The following is a 16,392-nucleotide window of genomic DNA, read 5'->3' on the forward strand; positions in this document are numbered from 1 at the left end:
GATTTCAATGCAAAGTGATTCATTCCCTTCCTCCAAGAATCCTCCTTGGTCCCTATCCACATCAGCTCTACAGCGTTTTGTTATTATTGTTGTTTTTTGAGGGGGCCGCGCTTTGTGGTGTGTGGAATCTTAGTTCCCTGACCAGGGATCAAACCCCGTCCTCAGCAGTGAAATCGAGGAGTCTTCACTGCTGGACAGCCATGGAATTCCTTGCCCAACATCTTAATAACCAAGTGGCTCCACCAACGTTTATCCTTTCCAAATATAGAAGGGATGTTGTAGAGTAGTATTTCTACCTCTGGCTACTAATAACTTCTTAATGACAATTTTCTCCTCTTATGATTCTTCTGAGTACCATATACTATGCATCCTCTCCAGTTACTTCACAGGAAATAGACCTTGAGGGATCAGTGAATTGATAAATCTTTTCTCCTTTGGTTTCTGTGGCCCTCTAGCTCATGGCCTCAGAAATTTCCCCTGCACTTAAGTACTGTATTTCATGGTATTTATATTTAATAAAAGTATGTGGCAGTCTCACATTTGGCCTGTTGATGTTGGGTATGTGGTTCAGGCTTTTTGAAACTCAGGCTGGGGAATCTGAGGAAGTGATGGGGAGGCACTGAACTTGAGCACTTAATTTCAAAGTAATAAAAGACTAATTCTCTGCTTTATCAAGACTATATACTCAGCCTAATATATACCTGAGTTTTTTCAAGCAATGGATAGCTTTGTTAATTTTTTTTTTTCCCGTTGCTACTGGAAAGCAATTTATACCTGCAAGGCAGTATCAGGGTTTCAATAAACTCCTGGAAAAAAAAAAAAAAAAAAGCAGCTCCAGATTGGAGAATTTTCAAATACTCCTCATTTTTGCAAATCACATTTCAAAAGGGAGAGAATTTGCATATTCAGGGTGAAAGCCCATGGAACTCTGCCTCATGCCCAGTTTTATAGAGTAATTATTTCTACATTTTTGAACTGGCACCACCTTCAAAATATGTCAGCTCAAACTGCACACTAGACATAGGTATTAATTAGTCAGGCTAATTATCCGAACTTGTTTAGACTAATCAAGTGATGAAGCAGCTTCAATCTGTTGGATTTTTCCTGAACAACTTCACAGTGAAACATGAACTTGTTATGACTAGTGAATTGCACAAACACAATTTGCCGCTGAGAAAGACCTTCCGCATTGGCTGAACAGGGGTTCCTTCTCACAAAGCCCAGTCCACCGGTGGACTCTGCCTCCAAGGTACTTTGAAAAAAGGCCTTTCTGCCTCCTTCCACCAGAAAATCAATACTGCACGCTGGAGGGGAAGACGGAGAGTGAAAACATCCTCTTCACCTGAGTGAGTAAACACCAGCTCTGTGCTAGGGATGGCGCAGCACAGAACTGCAGGCTGTGAGACAGACTGCAAATAAAACCTTTTCTGGAGCCGAGAGTGGCCAGGCCAACGCTGAGCCCCTAAGCTGGCACCGCGGAGCCCTTGGCCTCATATAATTTCATTTCTCTGCGACTGAGATCAGTGCGTGCCTGCAAAATTGCATAATGTGCCATTCGTGCAGCTGTTACCCGGCAGACCTATTCTTTGCACACCGATTAGCCCGCCTGCCTCATCAATCCCCAGGAAGGGCGAGAGAAGCAAAGTTTCCAGCATCACATTGCATTCTTGGCCTCTCCTGCATCGCAAACCCCCCTGCCCCTCCCACGGTGAGAAGAAAATCATAGGCCTGGAAGCTTCAGTGAATGAGAGCTTTGCGTGGGTCCTGTGTTCCCCAGCTTTCAACACTTTCTGGGAAAGATAAATGTTGTTCACATCCTTTGTATCTTAACCTGGTTCTGTCTCCCTCTCTCCGGGTTTAAAACAAAGCTCCCTTGCCTCCTGGCTGCTCCTCTGTTTTTTCCTGAATTGTTCTGGTATTTCTGGCTTCTCCCCACGTTGAGTCAGATCCGAGTATGGGTGGCAAAAAGCTTCTAACGTCATCACGAAATAGGAAAGGTGGGCAGGCTCTGACAGCTTTTAGCAGCCCACAGCCTCAGGCTAGTATTTTTCCGCTACAATGCTGATAAAAGATAAGACATTGTTCAAATGTGCCTATGCTGGGAACCGTCTAAGGCAGGGCTTTCAAAATACAAACCGGTGCTGGTTCCCAGGGACAGAATTCACATCTTCCTTTGTTCTGCTACAAAGCTCTCAGGCACCCCGGTAGAAGGGAGCCCTCATTACTCAGGGCACTTCTGAGGAGCTGTGAGAAGCACAGAAGGAAGTGGGACTGGGAGCCATGCCCTGGATGCATCTGAAATCAAAATGAACTGCCAGCATCCTTTCCCTCCAGCACTCCCTGAGCTCTGCTTGGAGGGAGCCCCTTGCTTTTTTCTACTGATTTTTTTCACTAGTAATCAAACTAGATTATAGAGTAATTTCTGGACTATTCATCTCTCCTAATATTAAACTATCTATGTATATGTGTTATTTAAGTTATAGCATATAAATAAAGGGAAATGTGCATAGGTAATTGAATTTAAACCATAGGCTTTTTGTGTGTGTTGTGTTGTATTTGATAAATCAAAATCCTTAGGAGCTTCACCATGTAAAGACATTTTACTGTATCAAAGTGAAAGTGTTAATCACTCAGTTGTGTCTGACTCTTTGGGACCTCATGCACTGTAGCCTGCCAGGCCCCTCTGTCCATGGGATTGTCCAGGCAAGAATACTGGAGTGGGTTGCCATGCCCTCCTCCAGGGGCTCTTCCCAGTGCAGGGATCGAACCCAGGTCTCCCGCATTGCAGGCGGGTTCTTTACCACCTGAGCCACCAGGGGAGCCCATTTCACTGTATGCTGCTGCTACTGCTAAGTCGCTTCAGTCATATCCGACTCTGTGCGACTGTATATCTGCTTTCAAAACCCATAACGCTTCTGGTCGTGTGGTTCTTCTCATGCATTTTTTTCCAGGTGGGACGTGTTTTCTCATCTTAAAATGAGCATAAGAGTACATTTCTTCAAATAGAAAATTGTGAAAATTTTCCTAGATTCCTATCAGTGCTCCTTAAGGCTAGATTTTGAATAACCTATGGTCCAAGGTCTGGAATAATCTCAGATAGATCTTCTGCATCCCAAAACATAGCATTTTGCTCTAGACTAAAGTGTACTTTGACTCAACTATCTTTGCAGCATTGTTGCCTTTTGTCCAGAACTGCAACTGCAGTTTTGGGGTGAACTATAAATATAAATATGAACTATAAATGGGGAGAAATTTCTGAGGTCCCTGTTACCTTTTCATCCTAATCACTGGGCAGAAGCCTCTCTCTCTCCTCCTCTGTCTTGTACATGTACACGTACATATACATACACATTTTTAAAAAATCATCTTATTGGTTGGTCAGTCTCTAAGGTACTTCTGCAACATACCTGATGAGTGCTCATCCAAATTTTACCAGAATATCTTCACTGAGAAGAACACTGCCATCTCAGAAGTACGTTTTTATATTATATATGTATATGTTTTGCTGTTGTTATTTAGTTGCTCAGTTGAGTCCAGCTCTCTGCGACCCCATGGATGGTAGCCCTCCAGGCTCCTCTGTCTGTGGGATTTTCCAGGCAAGAATCCCGGAATGGGTTTTCATTTCCTTCTCCATGTATTTACCATACATGTATTTACTGCATACATAAAAATACACCTAAGATAAAAATTACTTTCAGTGACATAAAGTACTTAGAGTGGTGTGCAACCATCACCACCCTCTAGTTCCAGAGGATCTTTATCACCCAAAAAGGAAATCTGTACCCGTTAAGGACCCATGACTGCATCCCCATCCTCCCCCCTTCCTTCCCAGACCCTAGCAACCACTAATTGTTCTCTATCTCTCTGTGGGTTTTTCTGTTCTGGATATTGTATATAAATGAAATCCTATGATGTGGTCTTTTGTGTCTGGCTTTATTCTTTTGGCATCAGCAGCCCTTCTGGGTACAACTCATCTCTAGTTAATTGCTCTGAGACCCATCTTCCATTTCCCTCCTCTCACCTCCCTCCCCAGGCACGCACCCGTGCTGTTTGCATCTTACTCAGTGTGCAGCCACGGGTCTGAGATCGCCACCCCCGGGGAGCACCTCTGAGACACCGCACTGACAGCCCTTCTGCCAATACTTGTTTCGGGTCTGGCCAGGGCCTCCTGAGGCACTGAAAGAGCAGCAAATCACCCTCAAACTCCTCCAAGGTTTTTTTTTTCTATTTTAAAATAAAATGTGAGAGGCGCTTTTCCCCTTCCTGACAACTGTGAGTGATAATTAGCTGGTAACAGAAAGTCTCCCCTGAAGCGTCACAATGAGCTGGTAGTTAACAGAGCGGGTCTCAGAGCTGCACTACGGAGCAGCTCCAAGTGGGACTCGTGCTCATGGCCAGAAGAGCTGGCGCTGATCCCCTGTTGCAGACATCTAGCCATATGCAGGGTACGCACACAGCACCTGCACTGCCTTTGGGTTCACAGATGCGGCATAAGAAAGAGCAGCCTGTGGTGCGCTGGGGACAGGGCTGGACTCCAAGTGAGAAGATCCAGGTTTGAATCGTACTCGCTGTCGTTTACTAGCGTGACCATGAGCAAGGCATGGACCAACCCAGCCTTCCGTTAAAGACGAAGGTCACGTGGAATGTGACTAACCTCACCAGATGGTGGTTAAGACTGAAGAGAAGAAAACAACTTTTCTTCAAGAGAAGAAAACAACCACATAAACACTGTCCGTAGCCTGTGAACATAGTCTCCAGATGTCCATAGCATGAGAGCATCAGGAAGGCGGGAACCTGGTCCTGATTCCTGCTGCTATGCCTAATGTGTCGCTCAAGACAGAGTAGACACTTGGTAAGATTTTCATGAATTTGTGAAATGAGGAATCATGTTGTTTTTCTCAGTAATCAGAGTCACACAATTAGCTGCCAAGGAGCAGCATCACTAGGTAACTATCCAGATCATTTTTATTCATGGTAACCAAGTTACCATAAGAGAGTGTCTTGCCCCATTGTATTTCTTCTGAATGACGCTAGACTTGGAGAGGAAATGAGAAACGCGGTTCTACTAAAGAAGAAAACAGGAAACAAAAGGTGTCTTCAATTTAAGATGAGCTCTTTTTATGAACCTAAGAGAACTGACTCAAAATGTACCACTTCAAGTATTCATGCTTCTTGGGCTCTACCTGCTCTGCGATTATATTTTACTTCATGACCCATCACAAAGAGAGTGTATTCACCAGTGTGTATAATATCGTAAATGTTGTGCTTTTAACTCTAGAAGCTTATATATGTACTGGCTTGGAACCACGTAACTTCCTCTTTCTTTCCTTCCTCCTGTCATTCTTTTCTTCCTTTCTTTATTGCTTCAGCAGTAACTTAACGTTTTGTTTTCAAATAAAGTTGTTGAGATGTAAGTGACAATATTTTCATGTAAATCCTTGATTTACATTTAGTAATCATTAGTAGTTTTAGTATTTCATCCTAAATACTTCGGATTTTACCATTCTTTTAAAGTTATTTTGTCATACAACCACAATATAACGACAACATTTTGTCATGCAACCACAACAGCAATGTTGTTGTTGTCACTCAGTTGGGTCTGACTCTTTGTGGCCTGATGGACTGCAGCTCGCCAGGCTTCCTCGTCCTTCACCATCTCCCAGAACTTGCTCAAACTCATGTCCACTGAGTTGGTGATGCCATCCAACCATCTCATCCTCTGTCACCTCCTTCTCCTCCCGCCCTCAATCTTTCCCAGCATCAGGGTCTTTTCCAGTGAGTCGGCTCTTGGCATCATGTGGCCAAATTATTGGAGCTTCAGCTTCAACATCAGTCCTTCCAATGAATATCGAGGGCTGATTTCCTTTCAGATTGACTGATTTGATCTTATTGCTGTGTAAGGGACTCTCAAGAGTTTTCATACATACATACATTTCATACGTACATACATAACAATGACTTCTCATTTTATCTAGTATCCACTCCAAGTTCAAAATAATTTAAAAGAATGAAAATGTCCTTTTACATTATTGCTTTATTTAATTCAGGATTTGCTCACAGCCTATTAAGTACTGGGCTTTGTTACCCTACTTCTTGGCCTTAGCGCAGCTTAGGACTGTTCAATAGGTGCTCAGTGGAACACACATTTTTCATGGAACAAACATTTATTGACCCCTTCCATGTGCCAAACCATGTCTTAATTGCTAGTGATGCAAATATAAATAAGATACATTATTTTTCCTCAAAACCTCAAAATTTGGGTGAACCAAAATGAATATTGAAGTAAGCTAATGAAGACAATCAAGATGAATCTACTAAGCTTAGTATTTGTTATTTTTCCTTCAGATAAAGCTTTTCAGGCAGAGTGTGATGACTTTTCCCAATAGCAGCATCACTTTATCATTTCATACAGCTAAAAATGTGGATTTCAATCTCCACTGTATGAGCAAAACCCCAGAAACTTTGCTGAACACACATTCTTTTTTGTTGGTGGTGGTTCAGAACTGATATTTATGTTTAATTGTCAGAAAGAAACTGGATATTTAAATATTCGATTAGCCTGCTCAGTGACAAACCAACCCATCCTGTAGTGGCTTTCTGCCACCTACAAGATAAAGGGTCACCTCCTTTAGCCTCCTGCCAGACCCTCTATAGTCTGATCTTGCCTGTTTCTCCAACCTTATTTTCTGCCTTACATCTTAGGTTCTACACAAACTGAACAGCTGATTTGTCCCACCCCTAAATCCTCCCGTATTCCTCTTAGGACTTATGTACTTGGCCTCCTCCAGGCCTCTGCAAGGAATACTCCCCCTGACCTTTTCATGTCCTCTGCCCCAACACCTAGGCTCTACACATCATTGAAAACTCAGTTCAGGTGGCCTTCCTCCAGGAAGCCTTCCACGACCCCCTGAACTTGACTGGGTACCCACTTTGGTCTTCTAGGACACCTTGCATAAATCTTGTTTAGTACATACGTAGCACATGGTGCTGAAATAATCTGCTGGCAGCCTGACATCTCCCTCCTCCCCTACCTCAGAGCACACATGGCCCTCTCCAGGGCCAGGCCTAAGTGCTCTGCATCTCAGCTTCCCCAGAGCACAGCCAAGGCCTGGCAATCGGAGGCCCTCAAGAATTTCTTGGGCAGAATTACCAGAGGATGACCATGAGAATTAAGCACAGAGTTACACATTTTTAAGAGATAAAGATCACAATGTTGTTTTCAATCACTTCCTAATGTTGCCGCTGGAAGGATGTAAGGGAATGTTCTAGTGTAGTCCTCTTTTTGGTAATAGAAGATACAGGAGGAGAGAGGACATGAATGTTCATTGACACCCAGGATGTTATTCAAGTCCTGACAGAAAAGAGACAATGATGCCCTTTAGCAAGATAATTCCAGGGGAGTTTGTTTGACAAAAGGACTATTTACCAAAAAAAAAAAAGAGATGGGTGTAAGGGCAGCACAAGCTGTGATTTAGTAACCTGAAGCTAGAAACAGCAGAGGAGCTATTAACCATTCCTAGGATAGGGGAACCAGCTCATCCCTGTTTGTCCGGGACTGTCCCAGTTTTAAAACTCAAAATCCCATGTCCTGGGAACACCTCAGTTCCAACAAACCAGGATGGTTGATCACCCCACCTAGAGCGGAAGTAGATAATAAAGGAATGGTTATTGAAACCTAGGAAGAAAGATGGTCCCCTTCAAAAGGAAGTGAGTGATCTTCGGACAAGGCCACATTCAACTCAAAGTGACCACAGAGGGAGGAGGTCAGGTAACAGAAACTTCACTTTCCTCGCTCCTTCTCACCTCCTGCAGAGGCTCTGCGTTGAGTTCCCCATGAGCCAAAGCCAACCAGAAGCCAGGCCTGCACTGGTGAGCATCCATTGCAGGGCGGAGGGCAGAAGATGCACACAGAGCCGAAGCAAGCCTGCAGCGCACGGAAGGACCTGAGGAAGATGTCCAGCTCTGTCTAGCAGGGACCTCAAAAGTCTCAATGCAAGTAATGGGATGGCGTTGATATTACTCAAGACTTTAGATGCTGTTGTTGTTCAGTTGCTGAGTTGTGTCCGATTCCTTGTGACCCCATGGACTACAGCACGCCAGGCTTCCCTGTCCTTCACCATCTCCCAGAGTTTGCTCAAATTCATGCCCATTGAGTTGATGATGTTATCTAACCATCTCATCCTCTGTCATCCCCTTCTCCTCCTGCCTTCAATCTTTCCCAGAATCAGGATCTTTTCCATGGAGTTGGCTCTTCACATCAGGTGGCCAAAGCATTGGAGCTTCAGCTTCATTATCAGTCCTTCCAATGAATATTCAGGATTGATTTCCTTTCAGATTGACTGATTTGATCTCCTTGCTGTCCAAGAGACTCTCAAGAGTCTTCTCCAGCACCACAAACCTCAGGCTCTCCCTGATTTCCAAACAATTTCAACAACTGAGGGTTGTGGGGAGAAGGATGCCTTTAAATTCTTATGCTCCCCTCTGGCCCTCACCTCTTCTTCAGTCTACTCATTGCCTTGCCATCCAATGGAAGTTATCGCTGGTTTTCATGGCACAGATTCAGATGTAAATTGCAACCCTTGCCTCAAATTCCACAAAAAAAACATCCACTCACAAAGGCAGTGTTTGTGTTTATCAGATTGTATTGGAGATTACTCCTTGGAAGGAAAGTTATGACCAACCTAGATAGCATATTCAAAAGCAGAGACATTACTTTGCCAACAAAGGTCTGTCTAGTCAAGGCTATGGTTTTTCCAGTAGTCATGTATGGATGTGAGAGTTGGACTGTGAAGAAAGCTGAGCACTGAAGAATTGATGCTTTTGAACTGTGGTGTTGGAGAAGACTCTTGAGAGTCCCTTGGACTGCAAGGAGATCCAACCAGTCCATTCTGAAGGAGATCAGCCCTGGGACTTCTTTGGAAGGAATGATGCTAAAGCTGAAACTCCAGTACTTTGGCCACCTCATGCAAAGAGTTGACTCATTGGAAAAGACCCTGATGCTGAGAGGGATTTGGGGCAGGAGGAGAAGGGGACGACAGAGGATGAGATGGCTGGATAGCATCACTGACTCAATGGATGTGAGTTTGAGTGAACTCTGGGAGTTGGTGATGGACAGGGAGGCCTGGCATGCTGCGATTCATGGGGTCTCAAAGAGTTGAACATGACTGAGCAACTGAACTGAACTGAACTGAATTGGAGATTTGGAGGGAGATCAAATAAAAGTTTACATCTCAAAGAACTTCAAGTTGAACAAGGCATCCTTGTGCTTGGAAGCCCTTCAGCCCAACCACCAGAAGACTTGATGGGCTACATAATCCTCCAAGTTACTCAGCCTCACATTATGCCTTTTCCACACTGTCCACCTCTCCTCTCATGTACTCCTTCAATAGCACAAAAAAATGTAACCTTTGTTAGCCATTTCTTTCCAGGCTTCTACAGAACCCAACACTCAAGTCCTCCAGATCTCACCTTCTTCCCCACAAGTCAGTCTACCTGAGCCAGCTCCCTTCTTGTGATAAATTCTGCTGCCAGCTGTCAGTGGAGAAGTTTTCTAGGGAAAGCTGTGCATTTTGTTGTAATTCTTTGAGAAGGTTATTAATCAATTTGCATAAAAGCTTCTATCAATCGCTTTCTTGTCTCATGGGATGCAATTCTTCCTCTGAACACCTCACAGTGGGAGACATCACCCAGAGTCAGCATAAGTGAGCATCTCGTAGTTGGAGTAACACAGTCACGGCATACTGAGCTCGTCTCTTTCTTTTAAAAGGCTGATTCAGGCAGCTTAGGCTCTCAGCTCTTTCAAATTACACTGAGATGAACATGACTGCATACAAGCTGCCAGTTCAATCGTAATTTTGATTTCCAAATCCCGTAAGTTTCCATTTCTTCAAGGGTTATTTTCAAAACGCCATCTGCATGCCCAAGCCGTTTACAACTTTTACCTTTGCCTCTAATATAGGACCAGTTGTGAACAAAAGGCAAGATCCTTTCAAAGAAGCACAGAATGTTAGTTTCATTTTCTATACCTGTAGACTTGATAGGGAAAGGCAAAGGGAAGTGACTGGATCCAGCTCATGGCACTGGGGAATTGCTCCCAGTTTATTCTGATTCTTTTGTGGGTAATTAGAGAGCGACACAGCAGCAGCAGCAGCAGCAGAGAATGTGCGCACTCACTGCTTGACTTCTGGGTAGAGGAATATCTAAAGGCAACTGAGGGCAAATTAAATTATTATTAAGCCACTTAACTCAGAGTTCAGTTCAGTTGCTCAGTCGTGTCCAAACTCTTTGCGACCCCGTGGACTGTAGCCTACCAGGCTCCTCTGTCCATGGGATTTTCCAGGCAATAGTCCTGGGGTGGATTGCCATTTCCTTCTCCAGGGGATCTTCCCAACCCAGGGATAGAACCTGGGTCTCCTGCATCGTAGACAGACGCTTTACCATCTGAGCCACCTGAGACTGCAAATGTCTCACGTTGTTTTGCCTTAATTCAGACTTCAGTGTTATATAGATACTTGCATCTTTAGGACCTACTCTCAGCCTTGCATTTGCTAACTTATTTCCTGGAATTGGTCGATTTTAAAGATTCTTAAAGATTAAACATAATGTGAAGTTACGCCTTTTTCATTACTACTATCCACACATCTTATTGTTCAGTTCTAGAAGGAGTCTGTGTTTCTTTAACTTTATAAACTTTATATACAGAGTCAGAGAGGGATAAAGGAAGAGGGACCCTGTAGAGATGGCTCCTTGGTTTTAGCATTAGCTCTCTGAACTTTGGAGATTGAGCTTTAGTAGTTGTTAGGCTGTTTTTAGGGCTTCCTTGATAGCTCAGTTGGTAAAGAATCTGCCTGCAATGCAGGAGACCCTGGCTTGATTGCTGGGTTGGGAAGATTCCCTGGAGACGAGAAAGGCTACCCACTGCAGTATTCTGGCCTGGAGAATTTCATGGGCTGGATAGTCCATGGAGTCACGAAGAGTCAGACATGACTGAGCAACTTTCACATTTTCCAGGCTGTTGTTAGCTATAGATTATAGAAGCACTGCTGGAAACACCTGCCTAAGGAAACAATAAATGTCTTTATGGCTTAAAGCTCTTTTAATTGGGTTTCCTGTTATCTAGCATCTCTGGAATTCCCTGGAAGAGAGACTTACCCATCATAGTCACAAGGTGGCTGCCACAGTTGCAGCCATTGCACTTGGCTGTAGTTCAAGGTAGGAAGCAGGTAGGTAGCCAGGACAGTAGGAAAGTACTATCCCTGTATACTACTCTCTTTTTATCAATGAGGAAAAATCCTTCCCAGAAATTCCCTCATCCATCTTATTGACCTGAACCAGGTCAGGTTTAAGAGGAGGCTGGGACAGTGGGTAATTTTATCAAACTTTATAGTGGCAGGCAGACAGGAGAGAATGTTTTTCAGCATAACTGGAACAGTTGCCTTTCCTGAAAACTGCACAGTACCCAGTGAGCCCCCTCCTGGGAAAATGCTCTAGACCTGCTATATTTAAACCGTTCCCAGAGCCTCATGACTGTAATAATACAGAAGTATATATCAAATCAAGCAGTAACCCACATAATTCACATGATGACTATAAGGAAACCTTCCTAAAAGGAAATAATTCAAAAAGAAAACTAGAAAATGGAATACGGGAGAAGATTCACAAGTGCTTCAAGTTGCCAACCAAATGCTATCCTAGGCCTTTCATCATCCAGGCGACCACTTACTAATAAATCAAAAGTGGAGGAGCGAGCAACAATGCTTGCACAAAATGACAACATGCTCTGCATTGGGAATAGACTGTCCTGATGAATTCAAATCGGAAAACAAACTGGTAAGGTTCTCCCTTTGCTGCCTGCCCTCTCCTTAGCCACTTGCCGGACCCACTACCTGAGCACAGACCCTGCAGATTCAGGTGCCAAAAGCTGAATTAGTCGAGGCAGAATTTAAGCTCCAGCTTAACAGTAAGCATTTGGTGACTCGTTGAGACATGCCTCATGAAAGAAATGTCACCAGCTTGGCAGACACAAGTGTCTTGAAAGAAAACATTCCAATAGAATGTACTGAAACACAAAATCGGAGCACTGAGCCAGGCTTTCTGAAGCAATCCAAACATATCCAGGGGGTGGGAAGGCCAGAAAGATTATATATATATATTACACATATATATGTAATTTGCAATTTTATTCTAAGTATCTTATACATAGAACAAAATTCCAAATTCATGTGTCTTTATTGGTATGTGGAAATATCACATCTGGGGTGGCAGCCAAACATGGCACATCTGTGCTAAGTAAACTTAAGTTATGTATTCTTTAAATGCTTTTTGAGGACGTGATAGGATTTTTTTCTACCAACACTTAGCCATCTTAGCCATCTTCTCAATTTACTCATCCTGACCAGAGATAATCCAATCCAATCCAGGGTCTAACATTTCTCCCTGCAGTTTAACAGCTACATACACTTGCTGTTTATTTAGCTGACAGACACAGAATCACAGGAGAACCACTAGGGGCCTGTCCTTGGCTTTCTCTCCTGGACACTGGAAGGAGCATAGCAACTAGAGGTGATGAGTGTATAGGAGGCAATGTCCTTAGAGGTAGGAATTAGTAAAGGACAGGGCCTTTTGGAAGAGGCAGTGCATCAATCCCATCAGTTGGAAATGCCACAGCCGGCCAGCACTGGGACCCCAGGAGTCTCCAGACAGGGTGCTTGCCACCCAGAGCTTCAGATACCCACATGCAGCTGGCCTGGGACTAGTGACAGAAGAGCTTCTGCCAGCCCGGTGCAAGCAGAGTGGAGCCGGGAGACCCTTGATTCTCAATCAGGGACATTTTGTGCCCTGGCAATGGCTCAGCAGGTAAAGAATCAGCCTGCAGTGCAGGAGACAGAGGAGACACTGGTTTGATCCCTGGGTCAGGAAAATCCCCTGGAGGAGGAAATGGCAACCCACTCCAGTATTCTTGCCTGGAGAATCCCACGGACAAAGGAACCTGGCAGGCTATAATCCATGGGGTTGCAAAGAGCGGGACACGGCTGAATGATTAAGCACACAGGGCGTATTTGGCAATGCCTGGAGACATTTTTGGTCATCGCAATGGGAGGAGTGCTGCGAGCATCTAGTGGGTAGAAGTTATAGATGCTGTAAACATCCTGCAACACACAGGACCACCTCTCATCCTGACAAAGAATTATCCATCCCCTCACATCAATGGTTCCCAGGTTGAGAAGCCCTGCCCTAAACCCGAGAGGAAAGCTGAGGCTGGGAACACAGAGGAAAGCTGCCCAGGACTCAGTTCTTTGTCATTAGCACTCAGTAAATTACAGGGATTGTCATGCATTCATTGTAAACCCAGCTGTATTGCTAACATACAAGCGTTGAAAAGCTTGAATTTGATCAAATTCCTTTATCTCACTCTGTCTCTGCTGTTGCTGCTGCTGCTGCTAAGGCACTTCAGTCATGTCCGACTCTGTGCGACCCCAGAGAAGGCAGCCCACCAGGCTCCCCCGTCCCTGGGATTCTCCAGGCAAGAACACTGGGGTGGGTTGCCATTTCCTTCTTCCACTCTGTCTCTACTTCCTCACTTATACGTTGAGGATGATAAGAATACCTACCTGATAGGGCTGTTGTAAATAATTCATATATTATTTTCTGAGCTTCATTATGGACTTTCACGAATATTATTTACCTCCCAGAATTTTTCAAGGACAAGATGAAATAATGCATGTGAAATTATTACAAAATGTTAAAACACTAAACATGTAAAGGGTTAAAGGATTAGAAAGCTGCCGGCGTGGGCTTCAAATACAACTCAATGCAAATATTTTGAGAGGGAAAAAACGGTGTGCCCATTTTCTTACTGATAATTTTCTATTCATTACAGTAGGATAACTAAGCTATTTAAAAATATATTCCCCACTCTGCTGCCCATGTAGGAGAATAAAGACTTTTTCAGTGTGACTTTAAGTGGGGCTCAGTCTTGGGACTTCTTTTCTCTGTCTACATCTATTTCCTAGACAAACTTATCAATCTCAAGATTTAAGTATTAACCAATAGAAAATAGTTGCCTATTTTCTGGAGACAACTATTTTCTCCAGTCCAAAGCTCTCATTTGAAATACAGACTCATAGATTGTCCTAAAATATACAGTTGGCATCTGAAACTTAGCATGTTTAAAACTGAACTCAATTGCCCCTAAATAGTCATTCCATCGTCTGGCCAAAAAATGTAGGAGCCATCTGTGCCCCCATTTCTCACATCCCACATTCAATAGGTCTGTAAACATATCCAGAATCAAAAGACTTCTTGCCTCCTCCACAATATTGATCTTTTTTCAATATTTATTTTTATTTATTTAGCTGCACTGGGTCTTCATTGTGGCATGTGGAATCTTTAGTTGTGGCATGCAAGCTCCTAGTTATGGCATGTGGGATCTAGTTTCCCGACCAGGTATCAAACCTGGGCCCCCTGCGTTGGGAGCGCAGAGTCTTAGCGGCTGGACCACCAGGCAAATCCTTGCCACATTGATTTTGATCGAAGCTACCATTACCTTTCTTCTGGATTATTGCAATAGTTTCTAAATAGCCTCCCTACAGCTGAATTTCAACAGATTAGCCAAAATGATCCAATTACAAATTAATGAGATCTTATCAGCCTTCTGCTAGAATCCCTGCACTGTTCCCTGTTCCACTCTGAATGAAAGCTCCAGTCCCCATAGCATCCTCCAACATCCCAGCACCTCCACCCTTTCCTTGCCAACTTGGCCATATCTCTCACTTTCTTCCTGACTCCACTCTTCCCCAGGCTCTCGAGCCTTTCCTGGTGGCCTTTGCATTTGCAGCTCCTCTCTCTGGAACATTCTACCCTGACTCACATCAGGGCTCATAAGTCACCTCCTCACTATTCTATTTAAAATTGCAAACATCGTCACCCCACCCCCACCCTACACTTGCATTTGCTCTCCTCTGCTTTGTTTTTCTCCATAATAATCCTTTGCATCTGACAAGGTATTCAATATTTATGTTACTTAATTATTGCTTTCATTCTCTTCCCCTACTAGAATGAAAAAAGCCCCAAGATGGTAAGAAGTTTTGTCTTTTTTGTTCATTACTTTATTTTCAGCAAGCACATCAGTGTTTGATGCATAGTTAAATAAGTTAAATATTTATTAGTAAATAAATGCACGGAATATTAGAACACAGAGACACACACATTTCAATAATTAATAATAATTCTTGGAGGGACAGTCTAATTTTATGTTAAAAAAGAAAATTGTTCACTAATGTTACCTAATCTGTATAACATTCCCATCTGAGAATAGATATGCCATTTAACAATGGGGAGGGTGAGGTGAAGTGGGAGATTAGGATTGACGTATATACACTGTGTGTGTCTGTGTGTGCTTAGTCGCTCAGTCGTGTCTGACACTTTACGACCCCATGGACTATAGCCCTCTGGGATCCTCTGTCCATGGAATTCTCCCAGGTAAAAATATTAGATTGAGTTGCCATTCTTTTCTCCAGGGGATCTTCCCAACCCAGGGATCAAACCCAGGACTCCTGCATTGCAAGTGGATTCTTTAAAGTCTGAGCTACCAAGGAAGGCCCATATATATACTACCATGTGAAAAATAGATGGCTGGTGGGAACCTGCTGTATAGAGCAGGGAGCTCAGCTTAGTGCTCTGTGATGACCTAGACGCGTGGGATGGGGGGAAGGATATCCGACAGTGAGGGGATATACATATAGACATAGCTGATTCACTTCATTGTACAGCAGAAACTAACACAGAATTTTATAAAGCAATTATACTCCAATACAACAACAAAAACACTGGCTTAGAGAGATGCTTCAATTCCCCTTAACTGGTTTCAGTCAATGTCCTGGAACTTGCAGATACGTAGAAAAACAAGAACCATTATAATATCCATCCAACCAAAACTTTACCCTCTACTGCTTTCTTTTGCAGAAAAACCTCTCAAAAAATCTGTAGTTACACTTCTCCTTTACTCTGTGGGTGTGTTTGTATGTGTATGCTCAGTCTCTCAGTCGTGTCCTACTCTGGAATTTCCCAGGCAAGAACACTGGAGTGGATTACCATTTCCTTCTCCAGGGGATCTTCCTGAACCAGGGATGGAACCGCTTCTCTCTGTGGCTCCTGCATTAGCAGGTGGATTCTTTTACCATTAGTGTCACCTGGGAAGCCCCACATCAAATTCGTTAGCAGAATGCTTTCTCCGATGCTTCCCAAACTCTGTCTGCTGAAGGGCTGTAGTGCAGGAATTTTAAGTTGTCCAGACAAAGCATTCCAGGTGTTGGGATGGAAGAAGAGTTCTTCTAGATGCCTGTGATTTGGCCACACCTCTGCTTATATCATGTATTTTTGAAAAGTTAAGAA

Source organism: Bos indicus x Bos taurus, chromosome 14, assembly GCF_003369695.1.
Source record: "Bos indicus x Bos taurus breed Angus x Brahman F1 hybrid chromosome 14, Bos_hybrid_MaternalHap_v2.0, whole genome shotgun sequence".
In the NCBI taxonomy this organism is placed as follows: domain Eukaryota; kingdom Metazoa; phylum Chordata; class Mammalia; order Artiodactyla; family Bovidae; genus Bos; species Bos indicus x Bos taurus.